A 20,182-nucleotide genomic window follows, 5' to 3' on the forward strand; every position below is an offset into this window, starting at 1 on the left:
TATAATAAAATATCCATTATTGATATGCACATATTTTTAAAATAGAAATTATATAGTGGTTGAGCAAACGTCACCTGTCCTGTGAGGCATCTGAGAGCATTTTCTTAAAAACAGCAACAACAAAAAAACAGCAACAACTTGCAGAGCATCAGGATTCGAGCATGTGCACGACGAACAGTAAACCACATGAACCTCACTCATTTACAGTTGTAGCTTTCCCCTCCCCACGGTGGCCCGAAAAGAGTTTCCAATGGACCGACAACACAGCTGTACGCCATTCGTCCGGTGTGAAAGACGGCTAACGGGACAAAGGGCACGAGTGAGGAGAGGGAAACGAGGGAGAGATGCTCGCTGAATCGCCCAGCCCACCCCTGTGCAGGACGGGGAGCACCTCTCTTCCTCTCTGCTCATAGCCGCTTTCTCCCGGCCCTCAGCCATTTTGGAGAGAGCAAAAAGTGGCTGCTTTCTCTCTCCCTCTCTCACTACGTGGCATAGCTTTAGAAAGGTTTCGGCTGCTGTGTTTGTAGCAGCAGAGAAGACACACTTTGCAGCTTGCACTTTGGGAGATATTATGTTTGCAGAGAAAAAATTCTGACGCGAAAACAAAACCCTTCCATCTCGACTTTTTATTTTTTAATGAATTTTTCCTTTTTTTTTCGTTTCCCTTGAATTCAGCTGCTAAGCCTCTCTCCTCCTTGCTGTGCACTTTTCACTCATGCTGTTTCCTTTTCTTTAATAACTTGCGCTGTAGTTTTGGTGGCCGGTCCAATCCCTCTTTTCTTTTTTAAAGTCATGTTTTCTCATCTCTCAATTTGAGTTTTTTTTTTTATGTAACAGAGTTCAAGACAAAGGGATATGTCCATATTTTGGCAGCGCTAAGAAGAGACAGAGCAGCAGCCAAGGATCCTGCTGGGATCCAAAAAAGCCAAGCAGAATGAAGCACCAAAAAAAAAAAAAAAGAAAACACCACCCTTTCCTTTGCTTGGTCAGAAATTCCACTTTCTCTGTAGCCAGCCCTGCGCTGCCACTCCTCCTCATCCACATCTTACCGCATTCAACCTTTTGCCATTTCTCTCTTGCCGTACCTTTTTTTTTAAAGCCGATTTGAGGTTTTTGTACCCCGGAAAATGGGGACTGGACAACGGGTTATGAGTGCGTAACTAGGAGAGAACAAGGGGATGTTTTCTTCTTACTTTCGGTTGTGATTTAGCGTTTTTTTTTTTCTGCTATTAGTGTTATTATTGTTGTGCTTCTTATAGTTTTTAGTCGTTTGTGTTTTTAAGGGTGTGCTTGGATCACCACGTGTTTGTGTGGTTTTGGGAATGTGTGTGAACGGGTGTATACTCCCTGTGAATGTTAGACTTGCTGCTCTGTTCCCAATCAGTTTCTGATGATTTACATTCTGCTTTTTTTGTTGTTGTTTTGTTTTGGGGTTTTTTTACATTTTTATTTTAGGTTTCTTGATTTCTCCTAAAGCGTTGGCCTACACTTCTCTTCGAGCCTGACTTCATCTGAGTGTAGAGGACGTTTGACCACCAGGTCCAGCTTATGCCTTACTGGTATGTTGGCGATTTACGAAACTTACAGTTTTCTTTTTGTGGAAGCGGTTCAAAATAGGGTCTAACCCACACAATGTGACGCGTGCGTGATTTTTATTTGATTTTTTTAAACTTTGCTTATTTTTCGATGGTGTTCGCTTTATGTTTTCTCTCCAGAAAATTTTCTAAGGTCCAGAGAATTGCATTATTGAATTTAATTTATTAGGTCATTGCAAATAAGAATCACTTTTATTTTTATAATAAAAAAAATACTTTGTATTTGGCAGCGGAGCGATTAAATGTGCTTTGTATTTTGTCTTTATTTTGTCTTATTTAAGAATATATAACTGCATGTGCTGGATGTGTTGTAGCATTTGCTTTTGCTGCTCTGTTGGAGACGTGGTACTTGTTTTTATTTTAATCATAGTGTGATATTTCATAAAATTCGTGCAGCGCAAATATGCCTTTTTATTCAGTGCAAATTCATTTTCTTTAGTAAAATATTTCCTAGCGATGTGCGTTCTTGTGTTCAGATGTAAAACTATTTACAGTATACTATCCTGACATTTCAAAATTATACCTCAAAAGAATGTGATCAGTGGGGTAAACACACAAACACCGCATCTATTACAGTCATGTGCCCCGGCCTGTCCTGTGTACCATGGCCTAATTTCCACGCTCATCTCTATTAGATGCTTAAAAAGGACACATTGTATATCCCCACACTGAAGCAATCTTAAGAAGTACAAGAAGTGAAAAATACATGAAAGGATTGATACTCAACGCGTGGATTTATTCTTTAAATATCGGTGAAATAGACTAAACTTTTTAATGTTGATGCATATTTTAGTTGCAGAAAGACCTACATGCAATGAAAGCTGTGCCATGTTGAGCCTTATCAGAGTTACAGTGTTGTCCATTGTGGTTTGAACACCCAGTAAGAGGAGTGCCATGATGAATCAGTGGAGCTGAAAGCTTCAGACAGTAGAATGAGTTGTCTGCTTAAATGTTTGTTGATTTCTCTGCTTCTTATCCGCTCTCAAAGTGTTAATGCCAGCTGCCACGAACCCGTAGATCCGAACTTGTGGTGACTGGCTGCACAAGCTCGTATCTATAGGTATGTGTCTTCCTGGTAAAAACAGCATCTGCCCAGTGCTTTTAAGAAAGGCGACTAGATCACTGGAATTATTTTGGAAGCAGGTTTTGACTGGATAACCATAAAGAGTGGCATTTCTTAATCCTTGATTCCCACAATTAAACAGCACTGACCCTGCGTGACCCTGTATCCTAGGATGCAGGATATTCTCTACCAAACTTATCCCACGTGTGCCGCCTCGATGCAGTGACCCCACCCAAATTTGTGGGTTGGGCTAAATGACGATGTGTCACAACATTGTACATGACAGACTATCTTTGGCCTCTACGTCAGTGTTGCAGTTAAGTAAGGAGGACGACTTATTGGTGAAATTTTTCTTCAGTTTCTGGTAAAATAAAATTACATTGCTTGTGGTAGTTTTGAACTGCTCGCCCGGCCCTACAGGGCAGCCATGCTGCAGCTTCCTCCAGTGTTCCGCAGGTTGAGGTAGTAGGTTGTATAGTTCAGAGTGACACCACAGGAGATAACTGTACAGCCTCCTAGCTTTCCCTGAGGAAACACCACACAATCTGTACACTGATGGATTATTTCATAAATGCCAACATCTGTGCAATATTTGTGTATGAGAGTTTTATCGCCTGGTTGTAAACACAGCTTCTCTGTCAGGTGGTTTTGTGTCTGTTTCTTAATACACTGAAATTTCTTCTGTTTAATTCAAAGTGTTGTTTTGGGGTTTTTCGTTTTCTCCTTTAAGCAGATATGGGAAGAGATAAAGATATTTTGCTAAAGACTTGCATGAACATGGCAAACACTGCATCTCGTTTGACACTTGGAAAACAAAGTTGAAACAATGACAGCACAGATTAGGGAGGGGGGGCAAAGAGAAATCATTTCAAAATATGAGGAAAAGCACTAGCATGCTGCTGCAGTGATGTTTGCGGGACGCTCTAATGAAGGAGATGTCACTGAAGGGAAACACACCATACAGCCGCAGGGGAAGAACAAGGTCTTGGCGGCCAATTATGCACAAAGTTCACTTTCACTTAACCAAAACGATATACTTCCTCTGCGCAGCTATGTGGTAAAGACACTGCTGTGATCAAAACAGCCAGTAACAACTTTCACTGCTTCAAACCAAGAAAACCACAGGCCCCTGAAATTATCTAGGTTCCTGACTGCAATTTAGAAATGCGCTGAATTACTTCTTAATTTTGGCTGTGTTCAGTTTCTCGGGCTTCGTCTCAGACCGTGTGACCTATATCTGCTCTTCGGGCATATTTTCATTGCATACTTTTGATCTCTGTTGGATACTACATTTTTTTAAACTCCCACTTTAAGGTGTTGGCATAGACGCTGCCAGCTATGCATACACAAGAAATTAATGAAAGTGTTGTTATTTAATTTGTTTTAACTGTTTGGGGAAATATGGATCTTTATGAGTAAAAAGCAGTTTTTAGTTGTCCTGCCATGAAAGTATTTAACGTGCACGTAATCTGTTAAGCCTGAACTGTAAATATACATTAGACACTGGATGTAGCGCCGCTAGGTTAGAGATGGTATCCTACTCCTGTAGTGCGGTATGCTGCTGTGTACAGATGTGTAGTGCGGGGAGTGTCATGATGATGAAAGACTGTTTCCACTTAAACTCTATGCTCTCTGTCCTAAGGCCACCGGGTTCGAAAGAGGTGGGGTAAGGAGCTCTTTGGGCCAGAATGAAGAAGGGGCCCTTGGTACGGGGCAGCTTTTGCAAGAGCGCAAGCATTCAGTTACAGTAGATACAACGTGAATCGACTGTTGGGTTTTTCACTGTGCCTAATTATCCTTGCTTACTTTTTTCTCCCCCTCGCCCTTCTTCTAGAAAAGCGTATTCACACTTCTTTCTGTGCTCGGTGGTTTGTTGTTGCCATGTGGTAGTGCATTACATTATACAGCAGGAGGCATAAAGGAGCTCTCCCTGACTGACCCCCCACCCAGCACACACGGCCCACCATCGCTGTGGAATCTGTGCAGGTTTTTTGTCTTCTTTGGAAATTTCTATAAATAGTCCCGGTTGACTCTTGTCGTGTTAGTGTGCGAAGACAAGGTGGAAGTAAAACTGAGCATAAATGAAGGGACCCTTTGCCGCACTGAAGCGCACGTGATGCCTTTCAGACATCGTGACATGTGATGTCCGCGAGCAAGGAGAGATGCCTTAAAAGTGAATTTTCGATTCAAAAAAACGAAGAAGAAGAAAGAAAAGAATGAGGCTCTAATGATACAGAGAGAAATACAGCAAAATGTAAATGAGAGCTGAAGAAGTGAGAACTGTCTGCCTGATTTATTATTTTTAAATTGACTTCAAAATAAAAGAATGACCTATTTAAACCAGCAGGGGGAAAGGGTTGGGGGGCGATAGTGTTGAGACCACACAGGCCATTTTTCTGCTGTCACTGATCTCAGCCTATTGTGCGCTGTCCGTCAGAAGAACCCTGGTAATTCCCTCTGCTCCCCATTTGTCTCGCTTTCCTACCATCTTGTCTCGTGTCTTCCCCCCCTCTTTTTTTTACAAGCCTTTTCCACTGCTTTACAGTGACTAATACTGATAAAATATAAGACCACCACACACACCACAATGCTTCCAGTTACATTTCCTTTGAAGCTCCCTGAACTGGTGCGTTCACTCTCTCTTGCTCCCTCCTTTTCTCTTGTTCCCACCCTCCTTTTCTCCATGAAACGCACGCTGTAATACCCAGTCACTCACAGACACAGAGGGCGAGAGACACAGGAACAGAATACTGGACATGCTACTGGAGCAGGATTTTTCTTTTTGTTTGCCTTAAATGAAAAAGGAGCTTGAAAGAGACATTGTAAGATAAAACTGTGACTTCCTATTTGACTGTCTTTGCCTTCTCGTTGTGCTACTGTATGCTTTTGTTCTCTTCACGTCTCTCTCCCTCATTTCTCTACCTTCCCTTATCTCTCTTTCTCCATATACTAGGCCTTTTGTCTGTGTAATTTCAGCTGTGGGGAGGGAAATGAATGGGTGATATTTAGTTCCTTTCCCACACTGCTACTGCCGTTTTGATTCTATATGTAACAAACAGAAAAAAAAGGGGCAAGCAGAGGCTCTTCGGTTTTTCAGCCTTGGGGACTTGAGCCTGCAATCTATGAAGCATGGAAGGCAGAGGAGGGAAAGAAAATACAGAGGCACAGACACAGGCCGAGAGGTGTGATACAGCGAGACTAAAGCACCAATCAAGTGCAGAAAGAAAATATGAGACAGATGAAGCCAAGAGACGAACAGACAGACAGACAGAGGAAGAAAAAGATGGGTAGTAGTGTCACATGGAGAAAGGGCTGAGCAGCAGTAGGCAGAGGGACTACAGCAACAGGCGTTACACATTTTTTCCTATTATTCACTCCTGTCGCTGTTTTGGCACACTGTGTCTCAGTCTTTTTTTTTTTCACAGCTACTAACCAGATCTGCCAAATTCTGACGGTAACCTGAAAATCCTTCTTGTTTTTGATTTCTCATGTAAAGCTGTGACTCATATGGGGGAAGCTTTGGGGAAAGCTGAGATTGTACATTATTGAATGTGCGGGGCGATGAATATGCGCTTTAGTGCAGTAGAGCTCTTTTTAGTTAAAAATCAGACGTCTGGGGGGTTAAAATATTACTTTATCACTCTCTAAAATCCTGTTTTTCTCTTTCTGGATGGCTTCCTGTCATTTGCTCTTATTCTCTTGTATTAGTCAGCATACGTGTAACATTACTGGGCTGTGGTTTTGCTGTTTATTTTTGTGATTTTTACTGTTGGACCCAAGCTAAACAGAATATTTTTTCAATTCTTATGCTGGTTTCTTTTTCATGGATTGTTTTTGATTTATTATTGTGCATTTTTCCTTCCCCTGTAATACTAAATGTATTGTTGTCTCAGTCACCCTCACTGCTTTTCTATTCTATTCTCTTTTCCCCCCCATGTTCACCTACATTAAATCGTTAACCCAACATCTGCCCTCCCTGCCATCTCTCCCTTCATGTCTCTGTCTCCTTCTCTTTCTCTCTCTCTGGCTGCACATGGTACAGTCTTGCATGTCTGAGCAGCAGACGGCTAGACGGCACCAATCTGCTAGAGCAGGCTCATGTGCTAGCCCGAATTATCCATTCAACAAAGCCTGAGCTAGCAGCACTAAAATCTTCCCCTATTCTTCTCTCCAGCATTCATTTTTTTCTCCCCTCTCTCTCTCCGATTTGTGCCCTGCTACATCCTCTCTCCCTTTGCTAGGCTGACCGGCACAGGCGTACAGAGAAGACTGCGGCAGCCTCCGCCACCTCGGTCAGCTGGGTGAGTTTTATCTTCTTTTTTCTTTTCTCCTTCCTTGCATCTCATCTTACCGCTCCTCCCAGCCTCTTATTCCTCCTCCTCCTCCTCCTCTTCATCTTGTGGGTAGTCAGATTTTATTCTGCGACCTGACAAATGAGCTTTCCCTCCATAAAGTCAAGGCGGCATGATTGACAGGTGCGGTCTCAGAGGACTGACAAGCCTGGCATGTCACGAGATCTCACTGGCATAGAGGGAGTAAGTGGTAAGGAGCTTGGACTTTTTTAGTATTAAGGGTGTATTTTTATCAGCGTGAGACACTGGCGTCAATTTGTAGTCTCTGCTGCTGTAGTCATCTGGCTGCTGCTGCTGCTGCTGTATGCGTTCTCAGTGCGGGGTTTGGAAAAATATCAAAGATGTTTTACACAGATTATTATTCTAGGTTTGGTCAGGTTGTGACAGGGAGGCAGAGCTATCCTTATGATTAGTGATGGTAAAGTGCTTCTGATTGGGTGTGTATGGCTAGAGTACAGTGTGCACAGCATGAGTCTGTTCAGTTATCATAAGATTATATATGGTTAGGTTTTATATTACATTTTCAGCGTGTGCTTACTGATGCATATCGATCTTTTGACTCATATATAACGATTTTGTTTGTAAATGTGATCATGGATGAGCTAAATGCTAACGCATGGTGGGGTTGTGCATTTTACCGAGACCAGACTCGACTTAAGGGGCAAAACTGAGACTTAAGGTAGAGCACCGCACAAATCGAGGGATAGAGGGAGCTGTTTCAGTCTCAGCCACAGTGCTCGTGCAGCAGATGATCTGCTGTACGTTGCACAGAAAAGGCCAGACCAAAAAAAAAGAGCAAGCTGTACCTCTCTCATTCCCTGAGACCCTAACTTGTGACGTTTTGCTGTGATGTGCACGGGTTGGGTTCTTGGGAGCTGCGAGGGGCACTCACACATCTCTAACTCAGAACAAAAAAAGGAAAAGGCTTAACATGGCGGAAAGACACAAAGCACGATGAAGAAGGAACAGTTTCGCCTTTTCATTTATTTATTTATTTATTTTTAATAAAAACTAGACACGGTGACATAAGGTTCATTTAATCCACAAATAGTGCAAAAATAAAGCGCGAAGGGAATGAAAAGTACGAACATTGGGTTTCTTTCAGGATATTGAGAGTCTGAGAGCCAGAGGCAGGCACAGTGTGCAGGGCACTGGGTGGGGGAGAGGGCGGGGGAGTGGGATAGATAGAGAAATGTGGGTATAAGGGGCATGTGACTGAGATGGAGGGACGTCCAGATGAGGTGGGGTGACATGGTGAAAACACCCACATTTACAAAATCCTTGGTACAATGAATGAATGAGGAATTTGTGAGTTAGGTTACACCCTCAGTGACTAATGTTGCACATGCTAGCATAGACAAACCACACAAGAACCGCACCTCGCTGTTTAACCCTGCGTCATAAACCGTATAGTCATACATTTAAAGAAACATGATGTTGACAAAATAAATGTAATTTATACGCAGCGGGGAGGAAAATTATAATATAAACAGCATAACTTGAACACACAGCAAAGTGCAAAATGAAAGTCAGTGCTTTAGGGTATTTTATTTCCACTACTCAATCCGCAGGCTCTTCATGCCTTATCTTGAGAGCAGCACAAAGTACTAGTGAGAGCGTGACTCTGAAAGCTCAGTACACTTGTGTTTGACCTCATGAAAATAATCGTCTTCCTTTTTCTATTATATCATCGATACCTACCCTTACCTGCATTCGGCCCGCTGTTTTTTTTTCTCTTCTTGTTACAAGCGAGTGTGAAGATAATGGTGCAAAACAGAATTACACAGTCGAGTGGGAATTGTAAGACACCTTGGCGTGCATGTCATAAGGTGACCCCCTCATCAGCTATGGATGAAAGCACAATTGTAGCGGCTCTCAGGTGCATTAAAAGGCTTTTATATAGTTTGTTCTGTGTTTCAATGGGCATCATTGGAGAGTAGGATGAGTGTGGCAGAACTGCTTCCTGCTTTGACGCATGCGTGACAACTTCAGGTGTCAAACTGCTGAGGACTAACGTACAGTCCTCTTATGTTATATGTTTTCTATAACTAACATCCTTTGTGTCAAAATATGCACAAACGTGCGTCTGTTTGCGTAGTCGATCGGCGAACGCAGTAACGGCTTCGTTCTTCCTCTCCTTTTATTCATACTTGGATGTCCCCCTTTTGCATATCGCCTTCCTCCTCCTCACCCGCTGTGAAGTTGCTGCAAGTTTTCCAGGGAGCTTCAGCAGCATTTGAACCGGGATGCTGTTTGATGTTTTGTCCTCATTCTTTCATTAGCGTGGATGGGATGTGATTATGTGCTTGAAGGACAGGTAGCTTTGAGCTCCGATTCTTTTTCTGAACCTTAATTTGAAGCTGTGTTTCACCATTTCTAACTCTAGCAGCAGCCTTTTTTTTTCTTTTTTTTTGGTCCATACAGCATCCTTGAGGAATTTTGAGATTCATTAAATCAGGCATTTTTACTATGCGGTCAAACACTCTTAATGAGCAATGACTTCTGTAAATGTGCAACTCATTTGCATTGTCACGCACTTCATATCTTATTGAGCGCTTTTGTCCTCTGCCTGGTTTCAGTTTACTGTGTGAGGATGAAGCTGGAAGTAAGGATGCAAGCAGCATGTGATGCAAGTTAGCCAAGTTTGTATGAGGGTAAAGAAGCAGAGCATGCTGATAAATAATTAACTACCCTGTAGAGTAAAATCTGACTTGCTGATTTCTTGAAGATGTTTTATCTTTTGTTAACTTGAATCCACTGCTGCAGACAGCTCCATATATTGAGGACGTTTTCGCTGTAATAGTTTGTTTAGAATAAGAAAACACTTTTTATTCTCAGTATTATCCCAACACTGTGATTTCCCATGTGTCTACAGAATATGCCCGCCACACACTGGATGCACATGGACGTTGTTTTCTGAGCTCATCTGGTCAGCCACTCATGGCCTTCATTTAGCCCCAAAACAATCAATGAAAATCAGGCTTGAGCATCTAGTCCATCTATTTGATCCAAATTAATTCCTAGATGGGCGTCCATTGGACTAAATATAACTGTACAAATATGATCACACCTCACCCAGCACGAACTGATTGAAAAGGGGCAGAAAAAACAACTTTGACAGACGTCTCAACAACTTTAAAACATGAAAGGTAAGAGTAGCTTCTTTAGGTCAGAGGGAAAGAAAAGACACTTAGAAAAGCGTTCCTTCACATTCAAACTTAGTTGAAAAGAGAATGATGAAAAGATGTCTTTTCAGGGCATTGAAAAGATATTTCTATGCATATAAAACTACTGAGTAATTTTCTGTTCTTTACAAGTCTAAAAGACATTTAAATAGTACACAGCTATTTAGGATTTCATCATTTAAAATCTAGTTGAATAGTGAAAGTGCTGTAGATGACTAGATTGTATAGTTGCAATAAGATACACATACATACATGTCCTAGGTGTGCTGTGACCGCTATTTTGGGCTATAGCAACCTGGAAATGTTATGTATATGCCTGCATAGCATGTAGAAGCTAAATGTGGTTCACCTTTAAACCAGTTACTAAATGGCTCCCTTTTTTTCCACTGTGAATCCACATTTAACGGTGCTTTGGTGAAAATATGTTATATAATAATGCTGGGTGCTACATCCTTGACTGTAGCTCTGCAATCAGCAAACTATTTTAGCACATTCAGTAGATTTCAGGTGTGCGTGCTACATATTTACACTTGTTTCTGCTCAACTCTGCTGGTGAGCTCAAGTCTTTTGATGCGGTTGGGTTTATTTGTCTATCAGTCCCAGTCTTTGGAGATCAATTCCTAGTCTGAAATAGGATCAAATTTTCAAAGGGATGTGTCTTAAGGTTGGTTACCTTTCACCTTTGACTTTTCAATCACATCTCGATGTTTCTTAGAACCCTGCAAACATGAACTTTTTAAGTGTTTTTCCTGGGAGTCTGTTTATTCTTCAGGTTTTGTTTTTTAAATGTAAATGTGGTAATGTGATTTTTTTTTCTCAGTTTAGTGGGGGTTCCTGCATGGAGCAGTGCATTTGCAGCAGTAGGTTATGGTGTCAGTGTTCACCTTGTTCAGCACAAACATGGAAAGGAAGATTAGTTTAGACAGGCGGCGAGAAGGAAGGAAGAAAGATGACTAGTTGTAGAGTGTTTGATTGCTTTCTGCCATATATTTATTTATTTATTTATTTATTTATTTATTTATTTATTTATTTATATACTGTATGCACTGTATCTGATTGGTGTCATTCACCCACAGTTGTAGGCACACCATGTTTTTTAACCAGTCCTCTATGCATGATTATAATTTAATCAAAGCAGTAGTGCTGTGCGATACTGAAAATGTTGGTACTGATCCAACGCCAAATAAATACAGGCCGCATACTGCCGGTAACAGTACCAATACTTTTAATCTATGAAGGCAGATTGTGGAGGGGAGAGCAGTGTGTCATCATTTATGAGAAGAATGTGATAATTCTGAATGCATTTTAATGACCACTAAATAACTCTGATTTTTACTTTCCACGATAATTATCCAACGCAGTAAAACACACCTTTTCAGCTTTTCATGCATTCTGAAATTTTTGACGACCCTGAAGCGTCAACCTCTGTTGTTTAAATGTGCTTTAGGCTCTAAATAAAATAGATATGACAGTCAACAAAAAAGGTTCCCACATTTTTCATAGTGCATGTTTGAGGTATATATTTCTAAAGAAATTATTTCTTTAACACAATTTAGCGGGCTACGTAGAGAACGTAGAGGATAGAGACGAGTATCGATGCTATTGCGCTGGTATTGGTATCAGATCAATACCAATACCAGCGCAATAGCATCGATACTGGTATCAATACTATTGATATTTGGATCGATAGTGATTTAGTGAAGCAGCAGGTAACAGTTCCCTGAGGTTTATGTGGATTTAAAGGTGCTGAATAAAGAGCTGATACTGTAAGTTACAAAACCATACACTGTGCACTTACTGTACTGTAAAACTCTTTAAATCTCATCAATTTAGAGTTTTTTTTAAAAACTTTTTTTTAAATCTCTAAATATGTGAATAAACGTGTCTAATGTGAGTTATTAGTATATGTTGGGAACTGCAGATGTATCAGCTCTATATCTTTCTTCACCAGCCATTTCCTGCTCTCACCCCTTACGCTGTGACCTCACTGCTGCACTCTGAGTCCTGAGATGCCCTCTGATCGCTAGATGAGAGGCAGGACTTGAATTCAGCTTACTCTTTGTCTGCTGGTTGTTACACTAGCTGCTCCAACAGCAGCAGGAGCAGGTGTGTCTACCTCCTGTGCCATTCCTCCCCCCCCTCTTCCTGTTCCTTCATCACTGCAGTACGGCAGCTCTGTCTGGGAGGCAGCCATTCCATTGTTCTCGCACCCCCCTCTACCTATGAGTGCTCCTGTAGGTGCTGGTGCCGCTCTGCCCGCCCCACCCCACCCTGTGGAACAGGCTGGCTCCAAATCACTGTTATACTTTTCACTTACGTGCCCTGAGTAGGTTACGCTTATGTCTTTCTGTCTCTTCTCTCCCTGGACAGAGCTTGCTACACTCGCTGCTGCACACCGCCGCCATCTTGTTACTGCCTGTGCTACTGGTCTGCCTGCCTTTGCTGCACTCAAACCAAATCATCAAACTCAGCCTGCGGTTGTTTCCATGCCACTCCTGTTTGTGCGCAGCTTTGTCACAACGCAGTGCTGCGCACCAGCTACCGGACGTTGCTGCACAGAAGCACCTGGAACTTTTATCTGGGTGTTTCTTTAATAGCTGCCACAGATTGGATGCTGCAGACGGTGTTGTCAGCATCTCTCAAACCATCAGTAAGATCTGTACCATTGTAACACACACTATGCCCGATGTAGATTTAGCTAAGGACTTGACATGCCGTACACCATTAAAACAAGTAAAAATAAGTGAAATGTTATTTTACAAATTTACAAATGATTCAAAGTGGCATGTCTTCTTCGCAGGATTTAAGAAAATTGCTCCCGTCGAAGAAAATCAATAACCACAATCTGTCCCTTATTCTGTGTATATATTTCTCTCCAGAGCCCATATGCCTGAGCACATATACTGTATATGCTATCTTTGTGAGCTTGTGTGCTGTAAAGAGAGGGTGGGAAAGAGAAAGGAGGGGAGTGAGAGAGAAAGAGAGGAATCAAGCGTCGGTAAGAAAGTCTTCCTAATTCTGTTTGGCAGAAACTGTGCTGTTTAACCATATGTGCAGAGAGCAGGCTTTGCACATGCTCAGAATGACTCAGAGGACACGACTTTCACATGTCTCAACGCAATTAGATTAACTAATAGATAATTTTCCAGCAAATATAAATAAGTTACAGTGAAGTCATAAATAATTTAAAAAGTGTGCACTCTACCTTGAATTATTTTTGTTGTACTCACAGTATGAGGTTAAAACATGGGCATTAGAAGGAGAGCGGGATACAAACACAGCAAGTATATTCCAGCTTATGGAAATCTTATTCCTGCATTTAACTGTGCTTTGGTGCAAAACAAGTGGAAGTGTGTAGGTGGAGGCCACAGTGATACAGCAGTGAGTTCAGAAGGTCTTCAATCCTCTAAGACTATATGCCAAGAAGACACCATGCTAATGAAATCATAAAGACGGTGAAGAAAACAAGCTGTCCCTGGAGAATACATCCATGCATCGGAGGTTGCCAGTTTTACTTTACTTGCTTCTGGGTATGCATGTACTGTAGCTTTGCAGTGATACTGTATTTATAAGGTCAAAGGCTGCTTTGCTTCAGGGTTAAAATGCTCTCAGCCTTTATCTTATGATTACCTTCATCAGGTCAGTGAAGATCACCCTTTGCCCCACCAGCTGAGTGGGACAGCGGGTTACAAGAGGTATGCAAATCACAGTAATATTTATTATGTATAACAAGGAAGAAAATGTAAAAAAGAAGAAGAGTTTAAATCACTGCTGATATTCCTATGAAATACAGGGTACAATTAGAATGAGATAGAAATGATCAAGATGCAATTAACGTTCATACTTTAAATATTGGACAGAAATATGACGTTGAATAATTTTGGCCACTTTTATACACAGTCCGCCATCTTTAGGTGCTTAAATGCAGTCGAACGAACGCTCGTTATAAGTTGGGGGCGGTTACAGTTACAGAACCAGCAGTTCTGGCCTATTCAGAGAGCTCAGGTGGTGGAGCAGGTGGTGGAGCAGGTTTGGGCAGGACACTGAACCCCTAGTTGCTCTCGATGGCAGATGAGCTGTCTGAACACGTGTGGCCTATAAATGCCGATCGTCTAAAATTTGTACTTTTAATACTTTGTCAGGAATCATTTGCGGGCAGTCTGATTTCTGAAACCTTCGGATATTAATGCTTCTGCGTTTCTGCAGTTGTTTGTTTACGCGTCTTGTTATCAGGGAGTGAAATTCATACTCAGTCAGACTGAGATTGGCCGAGAAAGTTAAATTGTCTGCATCATGGTTGACTATAATCAATGCTGACATTGCTTGTTGTCCTCATTGTGTAAGGACGGAATCATTAGAAACACCAAGTAACAGCGTATTACGTAGAGAGCAAAGAATTCGTAGTTTATCGAGCTACCAGGTCTCACGCAGAGTTAACTTTGAATTGATGATTAAAAGCAAACAATAGTCAACTGATAGTTTTCATGAATGTTATTAATCTAGTTTAAAATTTCAAATTCAGTTGGAGTTTCAGAGACTTCAGAGCAGATCGCTGAAACAATACCGAAGCAATATTGCTGCATTTTAAATCCGTCCGTCCAAGTCATCTTTAGGCAAAATGCAGGATATACTGTGGACTCATTACCAGTCTATCACGTGGCTAATACAGAACACTTGCAGTCCATCAGCTAAGAATGGCTGCATGATTAAATCCCATTTAGAGGAATTATTCACTGTCAAAAAGTCCAATTTATGCAGAAAGCACATAAGAGCAAATATGAATTTCTTACTGGAAGGTAAGCTCCATACTGGAACATCACAATACAAGTTCAGAGAGCCTGTCCAATGAAATAATTCATTATAATCCAAAGTGAGCCTTCATCAGCCTGGGAGTTGTCCTGCTATGTTTTTATGATCCAGTTAACAGAAATAAAGCCCTCAACTCTCCGGCTTGAGTAATGACGTAAGCAGTTAACGATTGGAAGAATTTCTTTTTGGACAAGAGCGGAGGACGTTGATCATTCAGGGTCAACAATGAGCGCCTCATTTGTTCTTTTTTTCCCCATTTGTAGTATAAATAGAAGCAGTTCAGCCTTCAGTGGAGAGTTTGTGGAGCATACTTACTGAGTGTCGAATGCAAAGATGTTGCATTCTTTATTATTCCATATCAACTGTCCTGGAATCCGTTACACCATTTCCCAGAATTGCAGTCCAAAAAGTATGTAAATCCCAGCTGGGAATGGGTGTAGAATCCCAAGGTTTGTGCACGTGACATGAACTATTCATTCTTCTTCTTTTTCTGTCAAAGCATGACTTCTTAAAAAGAGTTACAGGTGTATCTGGGCCCACCTTCTTGTTACATATATATAATGCACAGCTGTCAAAAGTAAATAAAGTAGAAATCACAAACGTCCTTTGTTAGGTGTTCACATTTAATTGCTCCTTCAGAAATAAATGCAAAATCTTTGGAAAACAGGATAATCTGCTAACAAGTGCCATTTCCTTACCCAGAGGACCCATACTTGAGACTTTGTTTCTCCCAGAATACAATGTTTCCTCATTTTCAGTGAGGAACCAACCAAAAACCAAAAGGTTTTGACATTCATTGTTCTCCCAGAAGATGCATCTGCAGGCAATCCCTAACTTTCTCCTCTAGTGCTACCAGCACAATGATGTACAGGTGTATGTGGTTTTAAAATTCATAAGTCACCAAATACTGGATGGATTTCCATTAAAGTTTGTGCCGATATTCATATCCTTCAGTGTACCTGTCTGCATTTTTTTAAAAAGTGTCCTGTGTTCCAGTATTTTGGCTTGCGATTAAACAACTGCAAAGCTAGTGATTTGCTGCATTACTTACATATTGCAGTCATGAATAAGAGAAGAGACTAGTCTTTCCTGGTAGACTGCAGTGAATTATCTTCACAGCAGCAGAGTAGACATAGATTGCATGACATGGTGCAGTTTGCACATGGAATGCAGAAAGATTTCAGGCACTGAGTGATGAAGGCCAGATGTTTGAGTTATGCATAGGAAGTCAGTGGCCTACAGTTGGTACTGTATGAAGCGATGATGCCAGAAACCATCGCCGGCATATACCATGTAATTAAATTTAAGGAAGCCCACTCACATATTACAGCTTGTATATAAAAGCAATACATGTTCCAGGTTTGAAAAAAACAGACATCAAAAAACATTACATAAACACAAGTGCCTAAATAAAAATAGAAACGGTATATGAGTAAGAGGTGTTGCTTATGATTCACCTGGTTACAGTTTGCATAGCAACTAATTCTAGTTTTTTTATATATATATATATATATAAAGTTTTGCTCAAAAATAAAAAATAAAGAAAAGCTTAAGAGTCTGAGAGGTTGTTGTGAATGTTGTGGATTTAATGATTGGTCAAAAATAAATAAAACATAAATATAAGCGAGGTCATTATATCGATATCTTCAATTTTGTCCTTCATTTGTAGATGTTACGGAAATTAATCTTTTTAAACTTGGAGAAAAGAAACAAGTTCAAAAGAGGACTTGTTTACCAGAAAATATTCCTTGCACATTGATTTGCAGCACGCAGTGTGGTTACATTATTAAACTATAGACACCCAGCAATGGTAAATATATACTGAAACTTACCTCCTCCTCCTATAGACGGTTTTCTCTTGTTCTTTCTCCCTCCTTTTTGTCTCGTCTTGCACACAGTTACACATGCACACTCCCAGCCTGTCTGCGTCTCACACTCAAACACGCACACACACACACACGCACACACACGCACCGTCTTTTGTTTGGAGTCAGACGGCATTGAAGGCAGATCCTGTGGCCCTTCTGAGGAGAATGTTAATATGCCCGCTCTGGTCTCTCTGGGGACGCAGAGAATGGACTCGGGCTGCTAATGCACTGTCACACTAACCCCGCTAAGTATTCTCACAGTTAGCAACAGCAGCGCTGCTCCCAGAACTGAAATGTATTTAACTAAACTCGCAACCTACTGAATCGTAAAGACTTACTTTAGATTGTCCTTTCACAAATAACTGCCTCATTTGCCCACCTTTCTGTGCCTGCAAACAGAGATATGGCAGGTGGGCTATTTGTTGAGTGCAGTTAGACTTATTTCACTTTCATTAGCACTTTATTTATGTGGACTCATTAGGGGCAGTTTGCTCCCCCACACTGAGGTAGGCTTAATGGATTATACTAACGACCTACACAAGCACACGGTATTCAGTTACATGTAGAGTTTAAACAAGTCAAATTATCTTTAAAGAGTTTGGGCTCGGTATCGTTTTTGCTAACTTTGGCTAAAGGATGTATTTTTGCTTGTGGTTCAGTGAAATCCTGCTATTCGAACTGTGGTCACCTGAGTGGAAGGAAAATGTTCCCCACTTACCAAACTGGTGTGAGGAGTAACTATGTTTTCATTTATGTCATGAATAAAATAAAACTATTTTTGCTATTTAAGAGCATTAAAAATGAAAAATAAATTAATAACATTTACTTCATGTTGTATATTGGCTGTGGTCATTGTGTCCATGTGCTGAGCCTGTGGATCACAGTTGCATGCAGTAATAGTCAAAGGATATTTAAGGTATTACTATATAAACTATGTATTATCATGGATTAAATATATTATATAAGACATTTTATTTTGTGAGCAGTGTTTTCCTTTGATAATGCTGGTTTAGTACTTTAAAAATCTAAACTATGATCAAGATCCTGTTACTCACTACTTTTCGAGCTGTCTCACGCAGTGAGCAGACTGTGGATCATTGACATTGCTGCCTTGATTTCAGGTGTCGACGTGCATCAACATGCGTCAACGCTTTAGAAAAGCACAGTTTGCTTCCTAGGGTCTTGACTACTCAACAAGTCCTCTGTCAAACCGATTATATCGGCTCTTTTTAAAATCTGACACAACCCTGAAACAACATATAGGAGTAGTGCTATTTGCTAAAAACAAATCCACCTCACCTTTGACCAGGAAAGCAGAGTTTGACTCTCATCTGAGACAACTTTCACTTGTGGTTTGCTTTCATGTTTACTTATTTGTTACGGGAGGATTCCGGGTCACCTGCACCAGCCTTAACTGTAAGTTTTATCAAAAAGTAAAGTTTCAAGCCAAATCACTGACATTGTAATTTTGGTTAAAATATACATAAATAAGATCATTTTAATATGTTAAAGCATTTTTCACATTTCAACATGCTGTAGACCCTTCTGAAAGCGGAAGAAAAAAAGATGAAAAGACAACGAGGCTGGCAAAATGGAGAACATTTCCACCTGAAGCCGCTAACAGCATCCTCCATGATAATTACTGTCTTTGCTGTTATGACCTATTTTAGGTTTGAGATGCTTCTTTTCAGACTATTTAGTTACTGGTTTTAAACCCAATTTGCAAAACAAATATCAATTCAAGTCATGGTGGAATTTTTAGCACCCATTCAGTCACTGGCCGTTTTGCATTAATAGTCATGTTTTTGTCGTTAATGGTAAACTTTTCAGCTCTATGCTGCGTGTTGCAGCTTTTGCTTTTACAGGTTTATTACTTTTCCTCCTGTTTTCTGGCTGTGAGCAAGGAAAATGCAGCATTGCACTATCTGTCCCGCTCCCCACCCCATCTTGCTCACCAACTGAAGCCCTTTCATAATGAATGGCAAGGTGCTATAATAGCATTCAGGTTGCCATAGAAATGAGACTGGGGCCTGCATGTGATCCCCCCGCCCCTCCCTTCCCTTTTTCTTCTTATTTTGGAGTAAGGACTGAGGACTCTGAGGTAAACTCTTCCTAAGCCCATCTTTACAGTCAGCTTGACATTTTACCTCCTTTGGGCTGCTGGGCCTATCTGATCTATCTGAGAACACATTCCTTCAGGATCCAACAGTGTTTTTCACTCATTGCTTGCACCTTAAACAGCCTGGATAGTTTTATCCCACATAAATGAAGCTGATCTGTGGCAATGCAACTTCAAAATGAGTCTGGTCTCACTGTCATTAGCTGCGATGTGATTTTTCTGGCTTTGTTCTCAGACACTATTGTTTTTTTCTCTTTAGCCAGACTTTCTCCTATTTCCTGCTCATACAACAACTTTATGGTTTTTTCCACTTAAGTAAACATGTTTCATTATATAGACGAATGGAAATTATCCAGATTGTCACAAGCCTGTTGATTTAGTCTGTGTAGGTTCTCAGTCATACAGGTCATGGTAATCAAATGAGCTTGGAAAGAAAAGCAACTGGACTCATTTATGCTTCTTCAAAGTCACTGGTACAGATATGTGGATGACACTTGGGTCAAAATCAAAACCCAAGAAGTGGAAGCCTTCACTGTTCACATCAACTTTGTGGATAGAAACATAAAGTTCACCAGGGAAGATACAAAGGATAAGAGTTTGTCATTTCTGGACTGTGCAGTGTGAAGTTTACCTGAAGCCCCCCACACATGGGCCAGTACCTACTCTTTGACTCCCACCACCTTCTGGAACAAAATCCTGGAGTAATCAGGACCCTACAACACCGGGCAGAAAATGTTCCCTCTAAGCCAGAAAAGAAAAAGAGGGAACGCACAAATGCAAAGAAAGCTCTTAAAACATGTGGTTATCCTAATTGGGCTTTCATCAAATCAGCAAAGAAGGTCAGACACCAGCTGGGGAGAAACAGAAGGACAAACACAACAACATTGTCATTCCTTATTTAGCAGGTTTGTGTAGCGAGGAGTGCTCAGACATTGGAGAAACCAAACAGCCACTTGATAAACGCATGGCACAACACAGAAGAGCCACCTCGACAGGACAACACTACAGCTGTACATTTGCATCTAAAGGTCAAAGGTCACTCTTTTGAGGATGCCAGTGTCTACATTTTGGACTGAGAAGACAAATGGAAAGAAGCCATCTATAGCTGTGTCCCAAAACGTCGGCTGCATCCTCCGGAGGCCGCATTTGAAGGCTGATTACGTCACGGCCAGGCGACGAAGGCTGTCCCAA

The 20,182-nt window shown here is 41.0% G+C and overlaps 1 long non-coding RNA gene across 1 annotated transcript; it reads left to right on the plus strand.

Annotated features, from left to right (window-relative positions):
- Positions 1-15,950, plus strand: LOC113030603 (uncharacterized). Its single transcript, XR_003273609.1, has 2 exons — positions 1-6,959; positions 12,566-15,950. It is a non-coding gene; the product is annotated as an uncharacterized LOC113030603 (long non-coding RNA).
- The last annotated feature ends 4,232 nt before the right edge of the window (positions 15,951-20,182 follow it).

The sequence above is a fragment of the Astatotilapia calliptera genome, chromosome 10, assembly GCF_900246225.1.
Source record: "Astatotilapia calliptera chromosome 10, fAstCal1.2, whole genome shotgun sequence".
Classification (NCBI taxonomy): Eukaryota; Metazoa; Chordata; class Actinopteri; order Cichliformes; family Cichlidae; genus Astatotilapia; species Astatotilapia calliptera.